The sequence below is a fragment of the Ischnura elegans genome, chromosome 1 (genome assembly GCF_921293095.1).
Source record: "Ischnura elegans chromosome 1, ioIscEleg1.1, whole genome shotgun sequence".
Lineage (NCBI taxonomy): Eukaryota > Metazoa > Arthropoda > Insecta > Odonata > Coenagrionidae > Ischnura > Ischnura elegans.
Window position 1 is genome coordinate 123,414,681 of NC_060246.1, and position 27,698 is coordinate 123,442,378.

The 27,698-nt window shown below is 38.0% G+C and overlaps 1 protein-coding gene across 2 annotated transcripts in view; it reads right to left on the reverse strand.

Moving 5' to 3' along the window:
- The window catches only part of LOC124169138 (mediator of DNA damage checkpoint protein 1), a 406,870-nt gene extending 394,842 nt beyond the window's left edge, over nucleotides 1-12,028 (reverse strand). For both annotated transcript variants that reach the window (XM_046547646.1, XM_046547654.1), the window contains exon 1: nucleotides 11,454-12,028. The gene's annotated coding sequence lies outside the window, so the exon portion shown is untranslated. The remainder of the gene's footprint in view (nucleotides 1-11,453) is intronic.
- Nucleotides 12,029-27,698: the final 15,670 nt, after the last annotated feature.

Here is a 27,698-nt window from a genome sequence, read left to right on the forward strand (position 1 = left end):
AAAAGATTTTGTGTTTCTTTATTGCCTGGATAAGGAACACGCCGCACGGAGCAATATTTTTCACGACGGTAAGTCACACAACATATAGAATTGCTGCTAGTAATAGAATGAGAGAAATTGAATATTTTTAATGTGCCTAAGCACTTAAGAAACGGCATCTAGGAATAAATGAAGAAGTTAATACAAATTTTACAATACAATATCATTTTACCCTAAATATATCATCCTCTAGCCCATTTGTCGTCAGCAGAACTTATTGCCGGGAGGTTACAAGATAACAGGGTCATCTTTTACACTAAGGAATGTTTAAGCTTAAATAACTTCTTCAACTGAATATTGAAATGACACCAAAAATCAAGTGGTTGAACTTGCAAACTAATAACCTACACACAAATGTGAGTGGAAAATCAATGTGCATGCACAAGTATCCAGGCATATCGATGGATTTCCGAAATAATCAATGGGAATCTCACGTGTTGTTTACGATAATCCACCTAATTTGTTTATCGGGGATACCTTACCACGCAACTATTACAGATGTCATACTTTCCCGAGCATGTATGATACTACTATCGCATTTTTAGATTTAAATGGTTCATGAAAAGTTGAAGAGTTAAACTATAATAACTCATCCACTTAACCTAATGTATGGAACAACAGGGCAATTATCAATTCCTAAACATGTGACGCGAAAAGCAATCGAGTTTGGACGATAGATAGACAAAACTACACAAAATCGAGAACCAATTTTCCCCAAATGATGGAAGACTCGAAGCAGCGAATCTAAAACTGGGAGGGTGATGTAACGGGGAACTTCATAATGACGCCCTTGAGGGATATCCTTAGCACAGCGTGGACGAACGTATCAACGCGTTGCTGAACAGCAGCTCCCAGACTTCTGCTACGGTTCTATGGCTCGAAATAATTGCAGTTTTTTTTATAAATCAGCGACAACATCGATGGCAGGTATCGTTAAATAATTGAATGGATGAGCGAAACATGTCGACTGTAGTTAAATAAAGTTTTATGTGGAAATTGCAAATTGTTTCACTTCATATTTCAAACTACAGCTTAATCGACATCAAATCGGTTCCCGATGGTCTTCCACCAAAACCTACGAAAATCAACAGTCCTCGACAATCGAATAACTATCACAATGGAATACAAGGTAAACAAAGATAGTTATTACAATTATCCAAATAGTGTTATTGAACTGTGCTGATAACCGATCGCCACAGGGAATCCATGAATAAAATTATCATCGATGATAGCAGATTATTTATGTTCAAACAAAATCACGGACCACCGGCAATCGAGTAGCTATCGACCAATAAATATACCATCTGTCACGCAAATTCAAAAATCTCAAGCAAAGACGAAAACAAAGTTTTCATGTGTAATTGCAGACATTCACCCTTAAAAAGGTGTGGCTCGCACAGAATGATGTAGAATGAGAGGCCAATGACAATAACTTTAATGCAGACCATCAACAATGGCTTCATCATCGATTATATCGAAAGTCGAACTCTAGTGAAAACAATCACCTTTTGAACAAGCCTATCAGAGCGGTTTGCACAGGGCCTCTAATAATCAGAGCGGTTAGTGAATTTACTTTGAGAGAGGACAAGCGAAAAGCGACCTCGCATTTCGCATGGACCAGAGGGATCCTTCTGCCACTCGGGCTTCAATTTATCTCCGACGGAGTAGAGGGGTTAGAGCGATAAACAAAGGAGATAAAGGAGAGGGCCCGAGGCTTAGGGGTGGACCGAAATAGACCTTTGGTGAGAAAAACTCTACATCGGTTGTTTTACGGTTGAATCACAGATATTTTTCGCGCAAAAGAAAAAAGTACGATAATAATGGTGTAATTTATTGCGTAACACTTATTATAGAACCGGTAAAGCGAACTATTTTCCAGCTAAAATCATTAGAAAGTGAGAGCTAAAGAATGCGTCATTGAATTTTATGCTACCAATTCATCTGGACTTACGAAAGCGCTAAGAAATAATCTTCGCCTGATTCTCAAAGCTGTAAACCTTTTGAATCTCTGTGATGAAACATTATTTCATCCGGGTGAATACCACCCCCGTGTGTAGAACAATATAAACATAGCTTAAAACTATAAAGACAAAATCAGAAAAGAAAAACTGGCATGTAACGCCACTTTGTTTACGACTAAAATGTAAAAACCTTGGTGAAATGAAATTATTAAGCCTGGGCGATATGATAAAAAGGGGCTATATCGCTTAAGAAAAATGTAAGTCTACTTACTTGGAATAACAACCCCGAAATTTTCTTCATTTGAACCTTTGAATAGGAGAAAATCTGCTTACATGAACTAAACAAATGATAATTTGATTCATACCTCCTTCTTTAACAAACATCATGACTACGCAAATCAAAAGTATAACTCGGAGACCTACCCAAATACACGTAAAATTTCCTACCGAAATAATCACAGTATACAAATGGAAGTAACGATGATTTCATTCAAACGTAATAATATTAAAGTGAGGCAAATTCAAAGCTATTATTAAAGTGCATTACATTGAGTTAACATCACAGTTACATTGAAACCGGTTATTTTTCGAAACCACTCGTACCGACAGCAGGTAACACCGAGGCGCATGCTCGCTTTTTCTTTCTTCCGCTGTCACTTCAGTTGGCCAAGTTGCCATTCAAGAACACAGGCAAACACAAAAACGTCCAGGAATTGTTAAATATAGCAAGTTTCCTGTTAAATTTTTCATGCTTCGCCTCCGGTGAGAACAAGCGGATGCAATGCTTGAACTATAGGTACTACAGCTGTCGTACTAGTAAGTTAATTTACTTCACGCTAAATACAAGAGTGACACACCGCCAGCTTTTCCGTGGCTTCAAGAGTCCTTCCAGATGTAGTTAAACAGAGAAAAATATAATGTATACGTTGATTTAGAAACGGTAGATTTTTTTATTCCGCATTCCATTAATTTACGATACTCTGATGCCAATTACCACGGGAGTTACTTAAATTTAATGGCTCAAAAAACTTGCTTCTTAGTACCTTTAATAAAGTAATTAAGTACCAAAGATTTTTTTTAGAATTCAACTCGAATTTCACCGCAAACGCCACGAAATACCCCAAGGATGGAAATAAACTTATGTATTTAAAAAAATACAAGTTTAAACTCTCAATATAATACTTGTTTTGAGAATAATGACTAAGTTTAGATACCAAGATGGGTAGAGATATAACGCTTGCGAGATTTGCGTCAGTACAGAGAGCTGATAGTACTTTATTTTCATATTTAAATCATGTGTGGAGCCAACGTAAAGCGATACAAATTCAGTTCAACTGCTAGCAGTACACTACCCATAATATAAGTAATCGTTTACACCACAACCATGAGTTGAGCGATCGATAACTCCGATAAAAATTTAGTCACAAATGCAATACTAATAACGATTTCGGCACCCCACATTTCATGAACGGTGTAAAAATAATAAAAATATACTGGTGGGCGAAGAACTTAGATATCGCACACCAATCAGAATGTCGCGGGTTCGAGGCACCTGATAAGGGAGGGCTAGCACGCGATTTTTTGCTACCTCACTACGTAGTACACTCTGATTTGCCATAATATATTCTGATTTCTCTCGCGAGGGCGTAAGTATTATACTACGTTTAATACTAGCCATTAAGAGTTATTTTTACAATTAATAAACAAAACCAGAACAAATGCATCCATACACGAAGAAAATGATTAAATAACAATCAGTCATCAAAATAAGACAGAAAAACAATAGTGGACTGCAAGGTTCTTAGAGTCTAAGAACCTTGAGTGGACTGTATAAGAAGACACAAAGGCGCTACGAGGGATTGTGGCGAATCTGTTGCAATGTCTAGTCAACACATGCGGTGAAGAGTTGAAGACCCGGAAGCATAGAATGTCATGCAAAAATCGACGAAAAAGACATAAGAGACAAAGTGACATTTGGATGGGTGCTAACTGCTGAGTGGATAAGCAGCAGAATCACAGATACAGACGGTTCGGGCAGGTGATTCAATGAGAATGAAGAAACACAATCTAAGGCCCCTATTAGCCGAGGCAACCAGACGCGCAACCGGTGGCGCGTCCGGTGGAAATGGTCAGTCGCGGGGCATAGAATCAAATGAGTCCTATTAGCCGAGGCAACCAGACGCGCCACCAGACTTTCCACCGAAACCAGTCGCCTGAGCCCCGCAACCGCGCCTTCCACTTTGGGTTGCTCAGAATCGTCCCGGGGCATTGGAGTATATGTAGCCTATTAGCCGAGGCAACCAGACGCGCCACCGGTGACTGAATATTGCATGCGCGCGCATCATACTGCCCTGACCACGACGCTCCAGGCAGATTATCGACACGGTAAAATGAATTATAAAAATGATATAGTGTGTTTTTCATGTATCCAAAAGGGTCATATCAAAGCTAGATGTCCAAAAAGGGGGTGTTCAATATGTAAACGAACTAATCGTTCTGAAAAGGACTGCTTTTTACGAGAAAAATGTTGTAAAATGTGAAAGGAATTTAGAAATAAGGGATCGTCAAATGAAAAAGGGTATAATATATAGGGACAGAAAGCCGAGAGAAAGTTAAGAAGCATTTTTAGCTTAATCTGCGTCTTATCTTAGTAGCAAGAATACATTTGAATTTGTAATGGATAGCGGATGACAAAACATATGGTTAATTCCACCGAAATAGTAAAAAAATTTGCGCCCATGTAATGATAAGGTTAAGGTTGCTAAGAAAGATGCGAGTATGTTAGTCAATGGAGTAGGAAGTCTAGAAATGAATAAATGTAAAGGAGGGGTATGTGTACCTGAATTATTTAAAAATTTAATGTCAGTTTCTGAAATCACAGAAAATAATGGAAATGTATTATTTACAAAGAATAGCATTAAAATATTAGTAGTTGAAATACAAATACTAAAACAAAATATTGTAATAGAAGGGAAGAAAGGTTCAAATGGATAGTTTATTATTGATGTAAACGAAACCGAAGCCATGTTAACTCAGGCAGTTAATTTGGATGTGGAATGGCTCATAAAAATGGGTCATTTAAATTTTAAGAGCATTGAAAATTTTTCATCACTGTGTCATGGTGTACCTTAAGAAATTGCACGGACAAATGGCAATAAGTTTTGTTCTGTTTGCGTGAATTCTTAACGAACCAGATTCCCATTTAAAACTGAAAAAATGAGAGCGAATAGAATTTTGCAAATAATTCACACTGATGTTTGCGATCCATTTGAGACAGAGACTCGCGATAGTAAAAGGCACTTCGTATCATTTATAGATGATACGATACATTATCTAAAACTAGACCAGACCTTGCAATTTCGGTTAATTTTGAGGGCAGATTCATGGAAAAACCTGTCAAAGAAAATATAGAGAATTTGAAGAGGACAGTGAGATATCTACAAAGAACACAAGGGTTGGGAATGCATTTCCGCACAACAGAAGTGGAAGAGCAAATAAAGCTGCAAGCATATGCATAGTGACTCAGACTTTCCAGGAGATATGTCTGAAAGAAAAAGTACAACAGGACATGTAATTTTGTTCGGTGGTGTGCCAATCCTGTGGTGCTCACACAAACTAAGCGTAGTGGCACTATCCTCAACTGAAGCAGAATTTATTGCAACATCTGAATGCTGTCAAGAAATAAAAAAATTGCCAAGGATTTAATTGGAGAGTTGACAGGCAAACCAGTATTTGTAAATTTAAACATAGACAATCAAAGTACAATAAAAATGATGCAATCTGGTCAGATGAGTAGGAGAACAAAACACATTGAGGTGAGGTACAGATTTATAAGTTGGGAGTATGTATTCGGAAGGATTATTTGATTTACAGTTTTGTCTCCCAGAAAATCAAGTAGCCGACATTCTAACAAAACCGTTTTTAGTGTAAAGTTTGAAAGATTCAGGAATTTTATTCTCACGTGTAATCAAACAAATATTTGATTTTAAAATTTCAGTGGTTAATAGAATATTCTATTGTGTTAATGAATGATATTCTTTTAATTGAACAATGTTAATGAATTAATACTCCTTATGTTTATTTGAAGACTGTTTGTAAAAGTAGAATTAAGTTTTATAAACTGCCAATATTGATGTAAAATGTTGTATTTATTATAAAACTGGTTAAAAATATTTAAACCTTAAGGGAAGGTTTTGAAGTATAACGTAAAAATTGTTCTTACTGACATTTAACCTGCACGTATTTTGAAAGAGATAACAACTATGTTTAGTTATATTGCTTAAAATTTCAAATAAAACAAATATTGAAAAAATACTATCATTTAGTCAATGAGATTTTTAATGCTAATCCTATTTAGGATTAGCATCTCCAAAAACAATTTTTTTTGTAATTGCACGATTGTTACGTTACATAGAATTATAAGAAAAACAATTAGGTACTCAATGATTTAAAAAAATTCATAAAGAAATGGAATTTTTCTTTTGGGGCCCGCTGGACCTCATAGGTATGCATAGACCGATTTTGTATCCACTTCCTCAGTACGTCATCAGTGGATACCATACTGTGACGTCACGTTCCGATGACGTCGTTTTTCGTGATGTCATCTTTGATGTATCCAAGAAGGTCGTCAAATGAAGATTTTGACATACGGAAGTAGTTAAAAAAAAACTTACTTCCACTAGCACAAAGATCATCGTATAGTGTGTAATAAAGCCCTTTGGTAAGTCTAGACATCAGCATAGGATGCTTCCGAAACCTCCTGGTCCTTCGCCTTCTCTTCTTTATGAGAAGAGCTAGCAATAGTACGTCCTCACAGCACAACACCATTGCAACTACTGCTGTGCGCAGGGTAAGATTTAAAAGAGATATTGGTGGCGCCACCGGTGTCCTGGGCGGAATAAACCCGAGCAACCAGACGCGCCACCGGACGCGCCACCGGTTGCGTGTCTGGTTGCCTCGGCTAATAGGGGCCTAAGGCCTTGCGGTAATTCCAACACTCGCTGGATCGCGAAACCTAAGACCTGCCCTTCCCGGAACATAAGCCATGATTTACTCATGGGATACAACAGATCAACCAAAGGAAAAGGTGAAGAGTGAAAACCAGAGAAAGCTGAATGGTAGAATGAACTTAGTAATGGAACGTGAGAGATACAGCTACGGACTATCGACATTCAATTTTCGAAACACTGCAGCAAGGAGAGCGCAATGAATAAATATACTTGAATAAGTGAGAATTATTTGATATCCAACGGTATTGCAAGAATAAACAGATAGTATATGATCTGTCGGAGAAACCTTTAGACAGATATGATGACCGTATTTGCGCTTTCTCAGATAAGAGTGTAGGATTTAAGTAGGTTTAACTTCGGGTAGTCTTATCAACGATTGCAGCTGCAGCATAATTCATTCGGATACCAATTTGATAAGCACAGAGAGAGAATTTTAACACGACGCGATAAGATGATGTGCGATTTCCAAGAAGAGAATGGGAATTTATTTAATGCAGAAAATGCACACATACAAGCCACACCTGCTTCAAGTGGTATAAAAAGATACACGAAGAACATTATAACTTACCACCAAAACAGAGGGTAAAGTGTCAGAAATTATTTTTTATTAAGGTGGCAACACCCCTTTTTGGGAGAGTAGATCAAAACGAAATATGGAATAGTAACCATCAATTTTAGTATAAGCGAAATTATGAGCGAGTTGAGAAATTAGCACATAGAGAAGAACACAAATAAGCTGAACATGAGGGCAGTCACGCGTGTGAAATGCCAATGCATTGCATTTATACTCTGACATAAGAGGCCAAAAAGAAATGAGTAGAAAACAAAAATAAAAAATTATAGAGAGACAATGTTCCTCCATTGGTTGAGTAGCTTTTGAAAGAAAAAAATGTCCATGAAAAGGAAAAGTGTAACCATACAAAGACAAAGAAATTATGACAGAAAATAGAATTAAATCTCAAAATAGCCCAGGATAAACACAATGATGGAGAATGATCAGTTTATACCGTAGCAATAGTTTAATTCTAAACTATGAACGCAAGAGGGAAATTAACCGTCAAAAATTTCTTCAACCGTCAAAAATTCTGCCAAGGGTAATGTTATCAATAACTTATTTCTAGAATTCATTGGTAAGAGAGGAAATAAATCACAGTATTCAAATTTCAAACCGAACTGATGGAAAACAGCGAAGGTGAATTATCCTAAAACAAGGATAACACTATTTAGTCTTACAGGAAATTACTAGATGTAAGACCAAGATTAAGAAATTGCATTCATATTGAAGAGAAAAATATCACCATTTCAAAGAGTTACGATGAATAAAGTTTACATTTTAACGAAAGCGTTGAGGAAGGTAGTTTTAATTCCAGACCTCAAACTGAGGATGCATTCTACCAAAAGGATGCCGATAGTAAGTATGTATTAAGTAGTTTGAACCGACACCACATCGTCTGGGAAGCATCCACAACGCGTGCACAGACGAGTTCAGCACTATCGGTACATCAAATTTATGCGATAAGACCCTAGTCCATCACCTTTAAAAATGACGACAGGTAGCTGCGCACTCAATGACGATGAGGTTGACCAGGTGAAAAGCCGCACTTAATGCCTACACTTATCAATGGGAGATGTTTCTCTGCAACTGGGGGCAATGCATACATTAATGATGCGTGACGCGAAATAAAATACGTCCACGGCAAAGATTTGTGGCCAAGGGCGAGAGCTTAAGACAAGGGCCATAGTTTCTCACGCACAGAGTGGCAAGGGCGCGTAACTGAGGACCTTCGTCCAGGGATGAAAGGAGGAGATGGAGGTGGAGCACTTCCCTTCGGAAGGGCGGTGCTTATAAAAAGACTACGAATGGGGGATGGGGAAGAATCACTGCTTGAAGGTGTTTTTAAAAGGCAGGTGGCTGGTTTTCTTAGAATGCCTTGGCGATAGCAGCGCGGAGGGAAAGGAAAATGCTTCCGGTGAACTTCTATGGAATGTTCGGCATAATGTAGGTAAGTTTTTTTTCGAGCGCGATTTGATTTTTATCCAAAACGCGCTGAATTCTTCACTGATGTAGAACCATGAGATAATTTCACCAATCTCTGAAACCTCGAGTCCGGGGAAACGTCACCTTCGACGGAAAGTACTGTGTACGGTCATCTCCACGGGTATGAATCATTTTCCTTCAACTAAACAGAGGATGCTGCCATGAGATTCCATAAGAGAAGCAATTCATCCACAATCAGTAAGGAAGCGAACAGCATAAAACGATTTTGATTAAAACGCAGCAGCAATAGAAACAAGTGAAACATTTGAATACAATCGATCATAATGAGATCTCGTAGTGCAATACAAGATATGCTGCACGCGATACTTTGGTAAAGAGAAGTGCTCGTCGCAAGAGCATTTTTATGGAATTTACATTTAGATTCTAGCATACGATGAATCAAAATCTACTTACAACGCTACTTGTTAGAAAATGTGGTAGTTTTTTTTATAGAGGCAGCAAAAGCTTCACCAGTCCACACCTGACAGCGAACCAGTTCACAAACCACATCGTGCCTAGCTTCAGCGTGAGTCGCTTAGGTCTAATGTGTTTTGGGGTATGATGGAGGTTGGTGTTCATCATAATTTTCTATTCGAACTTGATAGGAAAGCCTGTAACTTTCAATCCTACGCCACGACGACAAAGTGACGAAAAAAAGAAGGAATTGAGCGATGAAATCCTGGGCAAGTTTACATCGCAAATAGGACAAGAGGAAGGGGAAGCGAGCTATCACCATGGACAACAAGCGACGCTTTAAGCTCGCAAACGATATTGGTGATATCAACTACTTAACACGCAACCCAGTACAATAACTGAAGTGAATTTTGAGTAATTAAGCGTCTATTAATTGAATACTTTCAGCTTTCTCATTCCCAACTGAAAAAATAACAAAAAATTAAGCCCTTATTAAAACACATTATGATAACAAATATTGCTTACAGAGCCCTGCGGTGAAATCAGAGCCTCAACAAATGGATGCAGAGCTAAGTTAATTACAATTTACGTTTGTCCAAAATAGGAGAGAGGCAAATTGTCATGCTCATTTAAAGAAATTTCATGACCTACACCTGAACTCTGTGAATTTTCATCCGAGGCATGAATACCTATGCTCTCTACTTTCATTCCTCCCAAGAACACTATGTACTGCCAGGACACCCGGAATTAGCAATGGCTTGTTAACAATTTTTTCACAAAATAACTAAAATAATTATGATCAAGGTTTCTACGCATACAAATAGAACAAGCATTTTAATGCAGCAAGCAGGGACGGATTGGAACATGACAAAATGATGGATTAAAGGTCGCAATTGGACTCGTACCCTGCACAAGGGCTGCAGATTGCTTTTATGGTTTAAAAAACACCACCTTGTTATTTAACCTTGCATCACAGTACTCAAACAAAACAATAGCAATCGAGGGAAAAACCTTTAGAGGAACACTTCAATTAAGCACTCCGTGAGCCCTTCAACCTTCACACAATCGAGAGCAAATAATGACATTAATAAGCACCTATTACAAAAGCTCAAAAGATTACAAAATGGTTTGGCAACGTCCGCTGGGGCAGCAGCTAACTTCAGCGACACAGCCGAAGGAAAAAATAAAACAACACAGTGACAACATGTTCCAAAAGAATGGCTTAAAAATGCTTGGGTAGAAGTTTACAAACAGTCAAGTGCTGAACAAGGGAGGTCGATTCACAGGTTCAAACTGTATAAACGCACGATCCCCGATCATGCTTACTAAACATTGAATATCTATCGGTTGAAAATTATAATTAGAGATCAGAGATCCAGGATAGGGACAAGGGGGCTCTCCTCTCCTGTACACATTCGACAACTGACAAAAAATTAGAATTTTGTCTATTGCAAAATGCATACCAAGGGGGGGGGGCTCAGACCCCTCTAACCCTTCCCTGGATCCGCCACTGTAACAGATCATGATTACAGAAAATTTTGCTAATGGTCGCTACTACCTCTCTCTCACGTATTACATAGTATTAGCCTGGGATGCGAAAGGAATAGTAAATGCGTCAAATCAACACGCCAGACGAAAGAGAAAAGAAGGAACTCAATATTTTACGATGTCCCTCGTCACGAGGGCGCTTATTACGTGCCACGGAGCAAGGTGCCTTTCCATTAAGAACTTACAATGCGTGCGCTCAAAAGGGATGCAAAAGCCATGAGGTGGGAATGGCAGAGAAGAGAGGTCGAAAAACGTATTCCCGTTACAAAGGCCGAGCAACGAAAACAAGGAACCCACAATCGTTCATCATCCTTCCCTCCCTTCCCCCCATTTTGCCTCGCATCCCTCGCATGGGTGCCATTCCCGATTGCGGGCCAAAAGGAGAACGGAAAGGCCTCAACCTCCTCCCATTCCCTCGAACACAGACACTAAACATGCACCTACCTTACAGCTGCTTCGGAGGGGAACCCCGAATCGACCTGCCGAGCAATGGATGGCAGGGAAGATAGTCAAGGTTACGTCGTAATGTTTTTCTCTATCCGAAGAAAAGAAAACAGTCCAAGGGCTGGAGTTTACACAGTCTAATAATCCTTTTTAAAAAACCAACGATCCACCTTTCTGTCAGAAGATCGTACATACACGTTCACACAACTGATAACAATGCACCTTTCTGCGACGACAAGATTCGTCGCAACGGTAAGCACGGATGTCACAGGGATGATCGGTTGGATCAGTTCACACGTCCATGTCTCTAATGATTTCCCTCCTGCTCCTTGGAAGGGGGGAGGGAATATTAGAGGCTGCGCAAACGGGAATGAGCCAACGAAACAGACTCCAGAACACGGGGAAAACACTGTGCGGGCTTTATGAGACAGATGAAACGATGCACACAAAAAGACACCTGGTAAACTCCTCGACCTCTGCGGCAAATACCACTACCGTCGACAAACGCTGCCGGTCTCAGACTGAAAGCAGTATGGAGGCGCGCGCACGCCTGTGTTGTGGTGTGGAGGTGAGTTCGGGTCGGCTCGGTTTAGGGGAGTCCTGTGAGAGGCTATGCTCGTATCGGCCCGGCCGGCGAGGTAGGGGAGGGCAGAGAGGGGAGTGAAAAAAGTGTTGTTGCGCGACTGACGGGGAGAGGGGAAGGGTGAGAGGGGAAAGCAAGGCGAAGAGAATGGGAGAAGAGGGGGAGAGAGTTGATGATGATAGGGGAGGGGGAGGTCGTGGTGGTCGGTGGGATGGAATAGAGAAGAAGTGTGAGGGAAGATCGAAACGGAAACCGGTGGAATACAGAAAAAAATCGGTAGGTTAGGAGCGCTGGAATGAAGAGTTCCACGGGAGGCTAGTCTATGGGTAGTCGTATACAAGCGAGGACTTGGGGGGTGTGTCTGCGATGCTCCCTTTGATTGACCATTTCTTGAATTATCAGCAAATTTCTTCAATAAAAACGAGCCGTAATTTTTTCAAACCTGCGCATTTTTGCATGCCATCATTAAAAAAATCAATTCCCAATTATCAACAAAGAAGCATCTGTAATTCAGGAAGTCCACAAAATATCCGCGACAGAAAATTTAAAAAAATATTACTTCCGATTCCACGACCGAATACTAGGTAACGAGAAGAGGGCAATGTGATGTTGTCATAATATCAGTAAAGATTTCTCAGGTTTTGTCCCGGGTCAGGTCCGAATTCATGAATCCAATTAATCATTCGATTCCTGAATCATTGAAGACGACGGGGAGGTGCATATCGAAACGTTTGAAGGAGATATGGAGGACCTGACACGGTGTAAAACCCGAGAAATCTTTACTGCTATTATTCGCAGAGTAAGAACCAAAAATCTTTCAGCAGAAACAGCAATTCGCTCAACTAGAGTATCAAAATCACCCTCACTTCTCCCTATGATGAAATCCACCGAATTTTTCTCTGGCAGCGACCACCATCATTCTAAAAGATGAACTACCTTTTACTTACAAACCGTTCCAGATGATTCGAAGGGGATTATTAGAACTAAAAATCACTTTTTTCCCAGTAAAGTACCTATGGAATGCACTTGGTGGCTCACAAATTCCTCACCTAAACGTATTTAGTGGAGTAAATACCTCTAAATTAGGTAAGAATTGAAATAGGTAATAGCTGATGTCAACGCCATCAGTAATTATCAGAATTGGTAATTACCTAGTTCCAATGATTAAAACAATATATTAATATTCCACGACATGATATTCATGGAGACAATTTTATTTGATTGAAAAATAAAGTCTCCACGAAATTTTTAAGTTGGTAGCACATAATTGCGGCTACATACCACTTGGATAATTTGCGAAACTTGTTACCCGATAATGTGATTTATTTCGTCTCCCGGCGAATATGATCGCATATAATTTTAATAACATGGCAGTCTCGCAGATGGAAATGAAATACAAGTCATCGTTTTGTAGTCATGTTTAGAGAATACCGAGGTCTCTAACCTATTAAGCAAGCTAAGCGTCTTGACAATTCTATTATATACCAAGCTCATGCAAATTCGATGGACCCTCGTTCGAGTCCAGGTTAAGATGAATATTTTATCCATGATGACGTCATGCATTTCTTGCCTTCGCGGGTGACTACGTAAAGACATGCACCCTGGCTAGCTAACATTCTAAATTTTAAAATATTTCCTTTTTTTGTTGCATATGCATGTAATCAAGGGCGGATCCAGGATTTTTTTTCTGGCGGGGGACACAAGTGTCTGACAAGCAAACGGTCTTCTCATATTTGAGATTAAAAACAACATGGAACAATTACTGTACATTATATTATATTTATTTTAATATGAAAGTTAATGATGTGACATTATATGATTGAGGCTCCGTAACACACAAACAAAACACTATTAAAGTTACTGTACTAGTAAGTACTGTACTAGTACTACTGTTATGATAACACTATTAAAAATCTGGCCTATTTGTAAGCGTTTGGGGGGGGGGGGGCACTTGCCCCAGTGGCCCCCCTCTAAATCCGCCTATACATGCAATGAATTTATCGACAGGCATACACTTCCACGTCACGTGAATTGACCTGTTTTTTAATATCACAATTTCAAGTGCGATCCGCAATACTATCTTTTCTATCTAGTACATACCAAATGATACTCAGAACTGAATTATCCTCGTAAGTCCGTAAGGTCACCAAATTAACTTTTCATCAAGTATTTTGGGGAGATTTTAAATTTGTGCACCAGTCTAGTGCCGAAGATTTTGTCGACATCTATACTGCTGAGCTCTTTATTTTCATGATGGAGGCAACTGAGCGCGAAATAAGGACTCACCATCCGTATGGTGCATCCGTATCCAATAGGCGATTTCCGCCTCGATTGGTCACAGGGGGTGGATTTGAATAATTCCAATTGGTTCCGCATGGAATCAAAAAGCCACTGCCATTGCTTAGGTCGTTTTCATTTTTCTTGAGTGATCTCTCTTCCATCCGATAATTTCTGAACATTTTCGATACTATACCAACTCATCGACTAAACGATACAGTACGCAAAGAAAAATCATTCGAGTAGCAGCAAATAATGGGACCCGGCCCAAGCTCTGTAAGATCAAGTGCTGATCACATGAGCGGATGGCTACAATACATTCTAGTAAATTTCGGAGGGATTAATACGACCCCGACGGCGATATCAGAGCTGCTGTGCTCATTAAAATACTACCGCAAAAGAGAAACCTAAAACTGTTTATTTGTATTTAACAATATCATTTTGGGTGAAACATGATAAGGGAACCGGTTACACACACTGGTGCAAGGATATACATATATCAAAGCGATGCTAAGTCTCTTTAAGCCTAAAGGACACCGCTGGTTACAAAAAGACGATTCATTGTGTATATGGCCCTCAGCGATAGCGAATGGTACAGAAAATGACGAATAGAACATCTACATTGGATTTTTTTGTGAATTATAACAAAACGGGTCTGGCTAGGCAAATAAACTGACCAACCCGACTGCATTCCTCTGAAATATGATATCGGTCAAGTACATTAGGTAATGAAAGTGTGTTCATTGAATACCGGGTGAGGTAGAAAACGCCGAAAACAAGGTTTATGAAGATATACACATGGTTACCATGAATATATGCAAAGTCTACCTCTTAATTTTGTTCTTAAGTTCCATGGATTCTCATTTCGCTGTAAGTCCCAAATGAAAAATTGGCAAGAGTTTACAAAGAGTAGTGGACCCAGAACAAAGCGATGCCTTCAGACAAAGCCAATATAGGGAATGGATGAGTGATTTCATGCCTACGAGAAGTACGTTAATATCCGAGCTGTCATTGATGCCAAAGAATTTTTCCACTTTCTCTGAATGCATGACTTAACACGGCGTGAGGTGAATTCTGCCTTCACCGATAAAAACAACTTTCTGATTGATTGGTGTTCTGGTTGCCAACAACATCTCTCATACGTATCCCTCATAAATGATACGCCAAGAAAAATGTGTCTCTCTCATATTTCCATTCACGTGAAATCCAGAATAATTGTACTTAAGAAAAAAACTTGAGCAATTACCGTATTAATGAAATCTGCAGATATTTATAACCCAAAACGTTATTTTTATATCAAATAAAGATAATCTGGATACTAGAATATTCAGTCACGAATTATTTCAACATATAGTCTTAATCAATATATAATCCTTCAGAGCGTTGAAAGTTAAAAAAGGCCTTATCGCTATGGCATGAATCTACTTCGTATTTGCACTTACTTAGCGTACCTCAATGAACTATATATTTTATTCTCCCACAGAACAAACATTAAAATATTATCAGAACAAGTGTATTTCGTATTAAAGACTAAAATAAAATCGGAATCATTCAGAAAAAAATTTAATATGGAGGTCCATAAGCATCGAAAAAAATAAAAGAAGACGAAATATAAAAAATAAATATTGCTACATAAGTCTTAATGGCGTTACATATGGTAAGTTAAATGAATCAATCTTCGCGTGGGTATATATATTCTAACTTATACTGTACAAAAGGACGTCAGTCCTTACCCTAACCAAGATACACCTTACATCACCAGCAAGTCGATTCGATAAAAATACCGTTAAATCTTAAAAATACCGTTTGAGTAATGTATAGAATGCTTACTATTAGACATTAAAAAGATTGCTAGATTTATACATACTACCCTTTCCTCATTGCTGGGCGATTTAAATCCTGAGATGCTGGAAAGAAAAGGCGCCAACCTTTCCACATATTGAAAGGGATAATAATCCTCATCGATTGAGAAATACATCGACAATGCATTACGTAATCGCTCTATGTATTTTTCTTTTTCTTGCCCATCGATTTTACCTTATATCGATCCTTGTATAGCTAAACTGATTTAAGTTTCTATTCTCATAAAGGTGTTTTTGCTTAAATTAGCAACTAGCAGTTCATTTATGATGCACTATCAGGCATGTACTCCGCAAACATCCATTTTCAATGACAACTGTGCGCCTACGTTGCGGTCGGCTTGTTCAGGTGAGTGAAGAGGAGATGCAGTATTTTTGGCAAAATTATATATTTATTGGAGTCATGCTTGGTGGCTGCACTAAAGTTAACCCTGCCTGAATGCTTGAAACTAGGGATAGGTCGATTTCACTTTTTTTCGATTCCAATTCTTTCAAATCGATTCCCAATTCCATCGATTCTTATCCATACAAGCAGGTGGGATATTGATATTTCAGTCATTGTTGTTATGAAAATTTAAGAATTGAATGGAATAAAATAACAAAGACAATGAAGTGGCCTAAAAATTATATTTATTAAAAATAGCGAATCAGTATTATTGTATTACATCCTCAGCTTTAGTAAAATGATGACACTTTAACTGTATGTGGCGGTCCTATTGCATGCATCATGTTGGTGATTTGTCACCCCCTGCCAAACATCCTAGAGGTGGATCGCAGGGTATTATGTAGATGTAGATGTAACTGTTTCAGACATAAATTGTAACATCAATTACGTATACTGCACAACGGCTCAGGTGTGTGGCGGCCTTTATGCCCAAAGCTTGTATCTATTTTCAAAATATTTATCCTCCTGGAATCGCTGGAATCTGAATCTACTTTAAGCGATAGATTCTCGATTCTGTACCCGATTATCGGAGGAATCGAGAATCGACATTTGGAATCGACTCATCCCTAGTTTAAACATGGACATCGATGTTATCAGTGCCATTCAGACGTAACTTGAGAATATTCTTAAGATCCATTTAATTCTGGAAGACGAAATCGGAGCTGAGGAAAATTTAAAAGGAATAGATAATAAACAGCCAAACAGTAAAGAGCATCCTTTGATTGCTTGAATCTGCGACTCGAGACAATTGAAAGGCGCCGGGGGAGATCAACTGATTGCGTGCGGGTACATCTTCGCCCGCGTTCGCGATAAAAGTTGCGACGCTCGCAAATGAGGAGCCTGACAACAGACTGCTAAGGTTCACTTTGCACGCCGAAGATTTCGTCGTTCGACAGATTAAATGATAGCCGTAATTGGTGCACCAGGAGGTGGGGAATGACACGCGTGGAAGAGCCACTGTAATTACTCGCCGAGGCAATGGCGGCCGCCAATGATTGCCCGTGATAAGCTCCATCAAGGAATGGTGCCCTCCCTTTCTCGATACGGTTACCAACTTGGTATTCCCGATAAAGCGCATTTGGTTCAGCAGGACTTCTGGACAAGACCCAACCGGTACGCCGGACAAAATTGACAAGCAATTGAAAGATTCATCAATTTGGAATTGACTTTGGAATAGAATCTGAAATCAGCTCGAGAAGTAATTATAAACTGTAAAAAACATATTTAACAATTTTAAGGGACAAATAACGGAACTGTGATGGCAAACGTATATCCTGGATGACATGCATGAAACAGGCGTTAAAAGGATGTGAAGGAAAAGAGTTACACAAGAGGGAAAATATTATGTGATTGGAGAACTAAGGGGAGAAGGACGTCAAAGCAATTTTAAGATAGTTACACTATGATGATGATCTTACAACTTATTCAGAATACAGCATCATTCTTCCTTCACTAGCGCATATGTGCATGTAGTACAATGAGGGTGGGGAAGGGTTGGGTGTAGAGCAACCCCGACTAGCTAGGAATATGGAAAGGAGAATAAAGGAAAAAATCTAACTTTTATTCCACAGTGCCAAACCGACTGATTTACCAAGGGCGCCTTCTGGCGGAGTGAAGAAACTGAGGAAAAGGTTTTTCGGGGAAATTTTGGAGAGATTAGAAACATATATTTACTACTTGATTGTTGAAGGATCTAAGGATTGTTGAAGGATCAAAATACCCTTGGACCCGGCTAGAAACCCGAGAGCTCTTCCTCCAGTACTTGATTGTTTTTTTTTTTGGTAGAATGCGCTATATTCACTGTGCGGATGAGCACCCCTAGATGTGGCAATTTACGGAAAAAATAAGATTTTACTAACAATGCTTCACTGAAATACTCTGAAACTCAATACCAAGTAGGGAAAATATGACTTCTTCACAAAATCAGGACATAGTGCCTATCCTATCTATCCATCATCCGAGACAACAGCATGAAAATTCTTACCATCCAGAGAAATTTCAAAAGTAAGATCTTAGATTTTCCCGACGTATCAAGTGCAGAAAGGATTCTCGTGTTCTCCACCGTGTAATTGGCTGCATGTCTCCCGATTTTTCGAAGAAATACTTGTTCTCCATCCTCTGAAGATCCCCTGATGGTGAAGCCTAAGGAGAGTCCGAGAATCCTATCTGCAAATTTCGGAAGGTTGGCGTCCCTACAAGGATGCACACGAGACGAGGAAAATAGTTATATGCAAGCACATGGAAGTCGCTGTTCCACCAGACCAAACACCACTCCATCCGTTTTACATGAACTCGGCCTTTCGGATAAATTAGCCACAGTGATTTTCAGACGCTCGAGGGACAACGTTCCAATTATGCCTGGGTAAAATAATGAATTAATTCGTAAATTGGACCGACGCGACGGTTAAATGTTCCTGTCACGGATGGCTAGGTAGCCCATTGGAAAAAGTGCTTGGCCTCTGGCCATCGCTACTGCAAGATCGGATATAACTTCACTATCTGCGGACTCTCACACTAAAATCACCCCAAAATGGAGTCTTATGACATCATTTTCTTTGGATGAAAATTTCTCTGGATCAGGATTCGAAGCACACACCATTTGCAATTATTACGGAGGCTTCCGCGGTGAGTTAATTGGTGATTGTTATTCGGGTTCATTCCGCGTTGACTCATATTTTGCGCCGAAGCTGTCGTCCGCAAAATATGAGTCAACGCGGACTGAACCCGAAAAACAATCACTACACACCATTTGGTTTCCATACTTCTCCGCGGACCACTATCACATTCAGCTTGCTTTATTCCCATGGTAATTTTACGGAATTTCTAATAGTAAGCGTTATTCACATAACCAATTCTGTTTACTGATGGTGTAAAGACAGTCTTCCTGATAAATCGCTTCACACATCTTTTTGGAAAATAAATGTAAAGTATCCGCATTCAAACTCGGATAAGGGAAACAAAACACCAGCACAGATTCAAAAGTCGAGCTTTAGCAATAAATCCATTAATTGATTAAATGGTAGGTATATATTAACCTACATACTCTGTAAGAAGCCATGTGCATGAAAAATGATAATTGTCAGCAGCTTTAGTAAACGAACTGCATAAGGGATAAGTTAGAAACAATAACTATCCACAAGAATGATGACAGACTTCATTCACCCAGGTCTGCGTACAAAGTTGCCTGTTTCTTGAAGTCCTTGATTAGAAGACTCCCACAGAAGTAACCTTGACTTAAAATTTGGTCTTTCCTCAGAAAATGTATATTCTTCGTAAATTTCATACCAAATGATAATTCAGTGTAATATTCTCTTCGAGCTGGAGGTCGATGGGTTTCAAATTTATCCACGGCCTCACATATATCTACATATACATGGTGCACCTTGTAAGCCACTTCTTCGGAGTTTGCGTAGTGGTAAGATGAATGTAAATTCGTGATCTCATTAATTTTTGAAAGAATCAATGCGGCATATTTGATGATAACTAGCCCAAGTCACATAAATGCATGGGGTTTTCTGTTATTGCTTAAAACAATTGCAAATGATATGCAAGGAATAAATGGTGGATACTCACTGCCACACACCCTAGGGATGGATTTAATGGTAATATGTAGATGGAGATCTAAAAAGGCACAACACTAATTACTTCAATATCTTATTACACATTTTGGCAGAGTAACTTAAGCCTTAACATAGTGGTAAAGGATCAAAAGCTTTAGCAAGTAGGGATATAAAATTATTTGAGCTGCAAAATTAGAGGAAAACAGAAAGCGGCAATGAAATAATAAATTGTAGGTAAATAAGATGAATAAAAATGATGAGAAGAATAGCGTTGGAAAAAGAGGCGTCTATGGATAGGAACAGTTGCTGAAAAGATCACTTTACTAGGCTACAAAGAAAGTCAGCGACTTGTCTTATGAGTAGCTTGTACAAATAGGAAAATCGAACGCAGAAAATGGATGCGAAGATAGATACTGGAAATGCGAATCTGGGGGATGTGGAGAAGATGGATGAAAGGGAAGAGTAACGGGAAGGTTGAAGACAATGTGAAACTGACTAATACTATATAATATATATAATACTAAAAGTATATTACAGCAATCAAAAAATAAATGCCCAGGGCACGATAATATAAGAATGATCGATCTCAGTTGTAAACATGACATCATTGCTGCAACAACCCACTGGATAAACAAAAGCATAACTGAAGGTAAATTACATAACGATTTAAAGTTAGCGGTAATCAGACCGATATATAAACAAGGAAAGAAAAACGACACAAACAATTATCGTCCCATTTCTATTCTACCCTCCTTGGATAAAGTCATAGAAAGATATTTTGCGGTACAATTAATTAACTTCATAGAAAAATTCAACATTATCACTAAACATCAATATGGGTACCAAAGAAATAAAAGTGCACGATCGCTTCTGGAGTACTTCAGTGAAGATGTACGGAAAAGCCTAAATAAGAACTGGTCCGTTCTCGCTGTATATATCGACTTCACTAAAGCTTTCGATACTATCGATATCAACATCCTTTTAAAAAAACTGGAACGATGTGGAATACGAGGAATACCGCTTACATGGTTAGAAAGCTATCTCACCAATAGGAAATTACTTGTAAAATTATTTGAACATAAGAGCACGATTAAATCTGTCACCTCTGGTGTGCCACAAGGCTCTATATTAGGGCCAATACTCTTCTGTATATATGTAAACGACATACCAGAATATATTAATCATTCTAAAATATATATGTATGCTGATGATATAGCGCTAGTTTCAATCAGCAAATCTTTTGAAATGGCTAAGGAAAAAATGCAACAGGATTTCTATGCGATACAGTGCTGGTGCCATGACAATAAATTAGTAATAAATGATAAGAAAACGGTAACCATGCAATTCCGAAATGCCAAGGCAACGAGAAAACTAATAAAATTAAGATTTCATACGCATTTATGCCTTCATACTGGTAACCCTGGCCATAAAAAGAGAAACTGTCATTTATATTCCTGTTCATTTATTTCCCAAGTCAACTCCTTTAGATATTTAGGATTGACCGTAGACGAAAATTTTGACTTCAGTGAGCATATTAATCACTTGTGTAATAGACTTAGATGTATTTTGTACCAACTATATTGTGTGAAATATACCTTACCAATTAAATGTAAAAAAATGTTGTACTTAAGTCTCGGTGAAGCAGTACTCAGATATGGTTTAACGATCTGGGGCTCCACAAATAAAACCCTGTTGAGAAAGGTGGAAAAAATCCAAAACAATATGGTATTACAATTGGATCCAAGAGAAAGAAATGTCTTTAAAATTTACAAAAATCTAAACATGCTTCCAATACGCGATTTATTACACTACATATTAATAACGGACAACTATTTTAACAATAGCTACAAAACTGTAAGAAATGTAACACACGATATAGGACTCCGAAGTACTAGAATATATAATGTACCTAGTTTCATCAACGCTCACGGGAAAAGAACCTTGGAACACGTAGTTCCTAAATTGTTTAATACGCTACCACAAAATTTGCAATCAAAAGAAAATATTTCTCTACTAAAAACGCGTCTGAGACATTGGTTACTAGAGAAATATAATGATACCGATATATGAGAATTATGTTTGCTTATGTGATAATACATTTATTTCTTTGTCTTGTAGGTATGTTAAAAATATGTTATGTTATGTACACATGTTAAAAATTTAATGACATTATACTACTAAAAATGTTAAACATTGTTTTGCTAAAAACTAATCTAAATTTATGGTTTAAACATGTATAAAGAAAGATACATATATTTTGTCTTTATTTTGTCACATATATAATTTCTTTCTTCCAATACGAGAAATATCTCAAATGCAAACACGTTATATATTTTAAAAAAAATTTAATACATATATTCCTATAATGTTAATGTGTATTTATGTATGTACTCTTGCTCCCTAATAATTTTATAATATGTTTTTGGCAATAGTGGAAACATTATTAGTGAGAATTCATGTTTGCTAATGTGATAATACATTTCTTTTCTTTTTTGCTTAAAGTTATAACCTTTTCTGCTACCATTTCTAATCTCTGCCATTAAATTTCTTATATTATAAAAAAGTCTATTGTTAAAACATTTTATTACATTATATTGCTAAAAATTTTAAACATTGTTTTGTTAAAAATTAACCTAAATTTATGGTTTATACATGTATAAAGAAAGATACATATACTTTGTCTTTATTTTGTCATATATATTTTTTCTTTCTTCCAATACAAGAAATAACTCCAATGCAATCACGTTATATATAAAAAAAAAATATTTGATACATATATTCCTGTAATGTTAATGTGTATTTATGTATGTACTCTTGCTTCCTAATAATTTTATAATATGTTTTTGGTAATAGTGGAAACATTATGAGATACACAATTTTAAAAGACAATGTACGACCACGAATAAAAAAAAACTAATAGGCACCTGCTGACAAGCCTTGAAAGGCTTAGCGGGACCTAGACTTTTTTTTCACATTGTATTTTCTTGTAAATGACATTTCATCTTTGATTAATGTTATAAGTTTTTGTAAAATTTCTAATCTCTGCAATACGTTGGAAGAGAAAATTTTATGAATAGAAAGATAATAGGTCTGATGCCGAACTGGAGAAGGATATTTATAGTGGGGTTGGGGACATTGAAAGTAATCAGTGTAATGAATCATATCACTCACGATGTGATTCAATTCAAAGGGTGGTTTGGTTGGTGAGGATAGAGCTCACCAGAAACTAAGTCTGAGATATATGAATTTAATACATTTATGGGTAGGGGGCTAGTTTCTTTCCCTGGACCACTGCACTCTCAAAGGATTGTAGTTTGAGGTGCTTTAAGATTTCGCCAGGGTTTTTGAATTCGAAACCCTATAATTAGTGTACTAATGTTCTATAAACTGAGCCGCCGAACTCTCTCAATGTTCCATAAATACCTGCCTTTATCGCTAGATTGCCTAAATTAAATTTGGAAGTTTTCAGAGAAGGGAGGAGGGAATAATGGGAAGGAATAATGGAAAAAAAATGATCATGAACAAGGTTAGATTTTAAAAGGGGATGGATAATTAGGGCAATAGCTCGTAATTGTGGTGAGTCTCACAGCAGTGAAAATGATAACTTTATAATGCAAATAGATTGCTATAAAACAATTAATTTGGGCAATTAAAATAAAAATCAATATTTAATCCTAATCAATCGAGAGTGATATATTTTTCAGCAGGTTTCTCACAAAAATAATTGCTTCCAAGTGACAGATCAAATTAAAGCGTTAAGAAACGATAAAAAACGAAAAGTAAATGCTAAAGTATATTTTCCCAATAATTTACACATATTATCACCCTGAAAACAGCACTATTAAGACGTTACATCGGGGGCCACAAGAGATAACAATGGTCTATGAAAAATATCCATTGAGATACAATTGCGATAAAGAACTGTTTTGAATAAAACGAATTTTAACACATAGCAATCACCAAACATATATTGCTGGCTCTAAAAGATTTACACTCTATTTCACGTAATTCACGGCTTTACCTTCGCGTTCTAAATTTCCAATCAAAAATAAAAATGAAACCATTTTCCTTCCACGGGTGAGCTCTCAAACATTTTTCGCAGCAAAAGCAATTGCTCTTTGTTTCAGATAAAAATCACTCCGTGGTGACACCATATATGAGAATTGCAATCAGTGAACCATGGATTCTGAATGCTGCAACGGATTTATAAGGAAGCCAATGAAGAGGGCACGTCCGAAAAATCTCTGAGACGAGAAATAAAAGAGAAACATACTTCAGACACAATTCAGACCGCAAGGATTTTCGCATCTTCTGCCTTCTTTGGCGAGTTGTTTCGAGGACACCACATTTATCTCCGCATTTTTTGAGGGGGGCCCAATCCAAGAGAGATGACTTTCCTTTCATGAAGATTTTGCCGAGACTGGTTTTCTGTGGAATACCATGGGGAATTGAGTCATCATTGCGATCGTTTTACTTAACTGGTTCCAGAATATACGATGGCATCAAAGCCTTATTTCGCCGAAGAGATGAGTAAAGGAGTTTTTGTTTTATGGCAATAAAAACTCATCGACGTTTCATACATAAAGCTTGGTCCAATGTAGAGGCACAATATGCATCATTATGCCATCCAGACATTCGATAATTGGACAAAAATAATGGTAAGCATGGGGTTTTATATCGTGAGATAAAGAATTATTCGCGTAAGAGATTGGCAATACAAATATTTATTCCAATACGAAAAAATTTGGAAATGATCCGACACAAAAATGTTGGTGTCTTCACAAATCAGAATTATTATTCCCTATCACTATTAATATCTTACAGAAAACGTATGATGATCCAAATGAGCTTGAATACATAGTTGCATTTTGATTTCATAGCATATTATTAGGAAAAAAAGAGGAATGTTTTTCATTTCATGCCTGATAAAATTCCCGCAGAGAATTACGGAATTGGTTCATCGATCCGTGCCATCAAAGTTTGATATCATTTTTCATAAATTTTCTTGGACTTACCATTGAACCTATAACTCTATTTCAAATATTTCAACGCACTTTTCTCCATCCAGAATTACAACCGCAACACACTCGAGTATGACAAATCAAAACTCCACTCGGAATCACTTCATTCAGTTTATTGGGTTACGCTTGCACTCCCAAAAAATTAAATCAGTTCATTTTAGTTTAATGTAAACAAGGCATGTCCCACAAATATTTTTTTCTGCCCATACAGCAATAAATTTTTACTATTCCCTTGCATTGCCAGGAACGATTTCCACAGTGAATAATTTATTATTTAAATTCCAAACAACACCGTCCCCTTGAGGACTATCCAGTATCCAATGAAACTACGAGTATCTTTCCATACCTTCGCAGAATTCAATGCCCAGCTCCTTACAGATATCATCTGTCTTCTTGCTTCCCAAGAGATACACCTCATGTATCATTACAAAAGAAAATATGTTTATACATTAAGTAGTAAGGAGTGCGAATAGGCAGACGAAAACTGCAAAAGAGACTGATAGAAAAATTGAAAATGAATTGACTACGTGCACCACTGCGTTTCTTTGAAGAAATTTATTATGTCACCCAAAATATGAAATGCCATAAAACAAATCTATGCCGATCTTTACCACAAGGCTTTGCAAAAAATACAATTTAGATCAAAGTGAAAGGGCATATTTAAGAGTATCAGGCTCAACTTTGTAGAATTCAGTTTCAGGGGAAAAATTGATTTCTGATATGGTTGAAAGGTGTTACGATAAAAAATTAAAAGGCATTGAGCAACTGGCTAGAGTGTTATTTTTATTTTGTAACGAGTGAATAACTTTGCGCGTCATATGGAAGCTTATACGGGTAGATGATCGACGAGCCAATCATTAAGTATTCGCGGACGGCCAAGGAAGTGTAGTTGTAATGGGAATAAAAGAATCGTGAAAAAAAGCCCTAACAGAGAGATGGAGAGAAAAGAACACTTAAATATCCCTAACAGAACAAGAGTTGCACTCTATACGTCGAGACAAAGATATTCTTTTCTTCGGAAACATTCGCTTGAAGCCAATTAGCAGCTCCCTTTCTTCGTCTAGATAAGGATAGATACTTTGACAAAAACAAGTTGTAGACTCTATTTGGACTTGATACCAGTCCCTCGGAATGGAAAGCCGGCGCTGCTGCGGCCACACGGCAAACTCGACTCCCCCACTGCCATTACTCGGATGGCAACATTATCGAGAAAGAAAGCGAATGACACTCATCAACCTGGATTCTCCAGGTGCTTTCCGCTGGTGCATCGCCAAATGGATTAAGTCTCATTCCTGAACGGAGGGAAATTATAGGAGAGTGTAGTGGGTGAGGGCGAATGCAGGTGTTCGTGAGATCATGCGTCTAGCTCTAGCTAGAGTATGGCACACGCAAGTGGGAGTGTGTGAATGGCAGATTGGGGCCGATGGAAAGTTCACTACCCCTGAGCAAAAACTACACTAATCCAAACAAATATCTATTAGTAATTCAGAGATAAGAGAGAGGAGAAAGAGATCGTATTCTTGAGCGGCAGATAGAGCCTGAACCACACTATCATTTTTCTCGTTTCAAATCCAGGGATGGCGATAATGCCAACTTCAATGATGACTCTGGGACGTCATCATTCTCAGGGATGGTAGCTATGCTAGGGATCAACCGTCCCCGTATCCATCACTTGTTGACGTTGCGTTTTCCATCACTGAACAAGCTCGTGTCATACAGCAGCAGGAAATCAGCGAAGGAGACGAAACGCATATAGGTGCGATAAATACACCTACGCATAGAAATTGACTGAGAAGCGAAATGTTTTCAATTATTTCTCAGATGGTCAAGAATGGAGTACACTTGCAATAAATGTATGCTATGGAGTGCTCTCTTCACTAACACGATCGAAAAATAACAGCTACTACGATGAATGTGAGTCAATCGCTCACAGTTAGGCGTACTACCTGACAACTACGACCTGTATATATTTCGCTCGCGACTAATATTCGCCACATTATGGTCGGAGACAAAATATTCCACGGAAATGAAAGCGTATGACGGGGTAGATTATATGGCACCTGTAGGGAATAACTAACAGATAGAGTCATTCGCGTCATGTCGGAAGGAGGAGGGGTGAGAGATATTATGAAAAGTCCGTCGTTGGCATTTGCACGTACTGAACGAGAGGTAGTAGTTGAGCACAGCTTAACGTCCAATCACGGACGGAGTTATCAACATTCTAAATGAAAAATAGCAATTTTCCACGATAAAAATTTCCAATCGTCGAAAATTTCGTCGTTACTTCAATATGGAAAGATTCCACTCCATCACGCTTGAATCTTCGGATTTTATAAATAGTGATATTGAAATAAATAAATTAGTGGTATTTTTTCCAATGTATTTAAAATTTCTGGAAATTTTTTGTGGCTAGATACTCGGATATCTGCATTCGGGATGGAATTTTATGTATATGCTTGTATAGGTTTATATATTTTTTCTCCTTTGTTTTTTCTCTCCT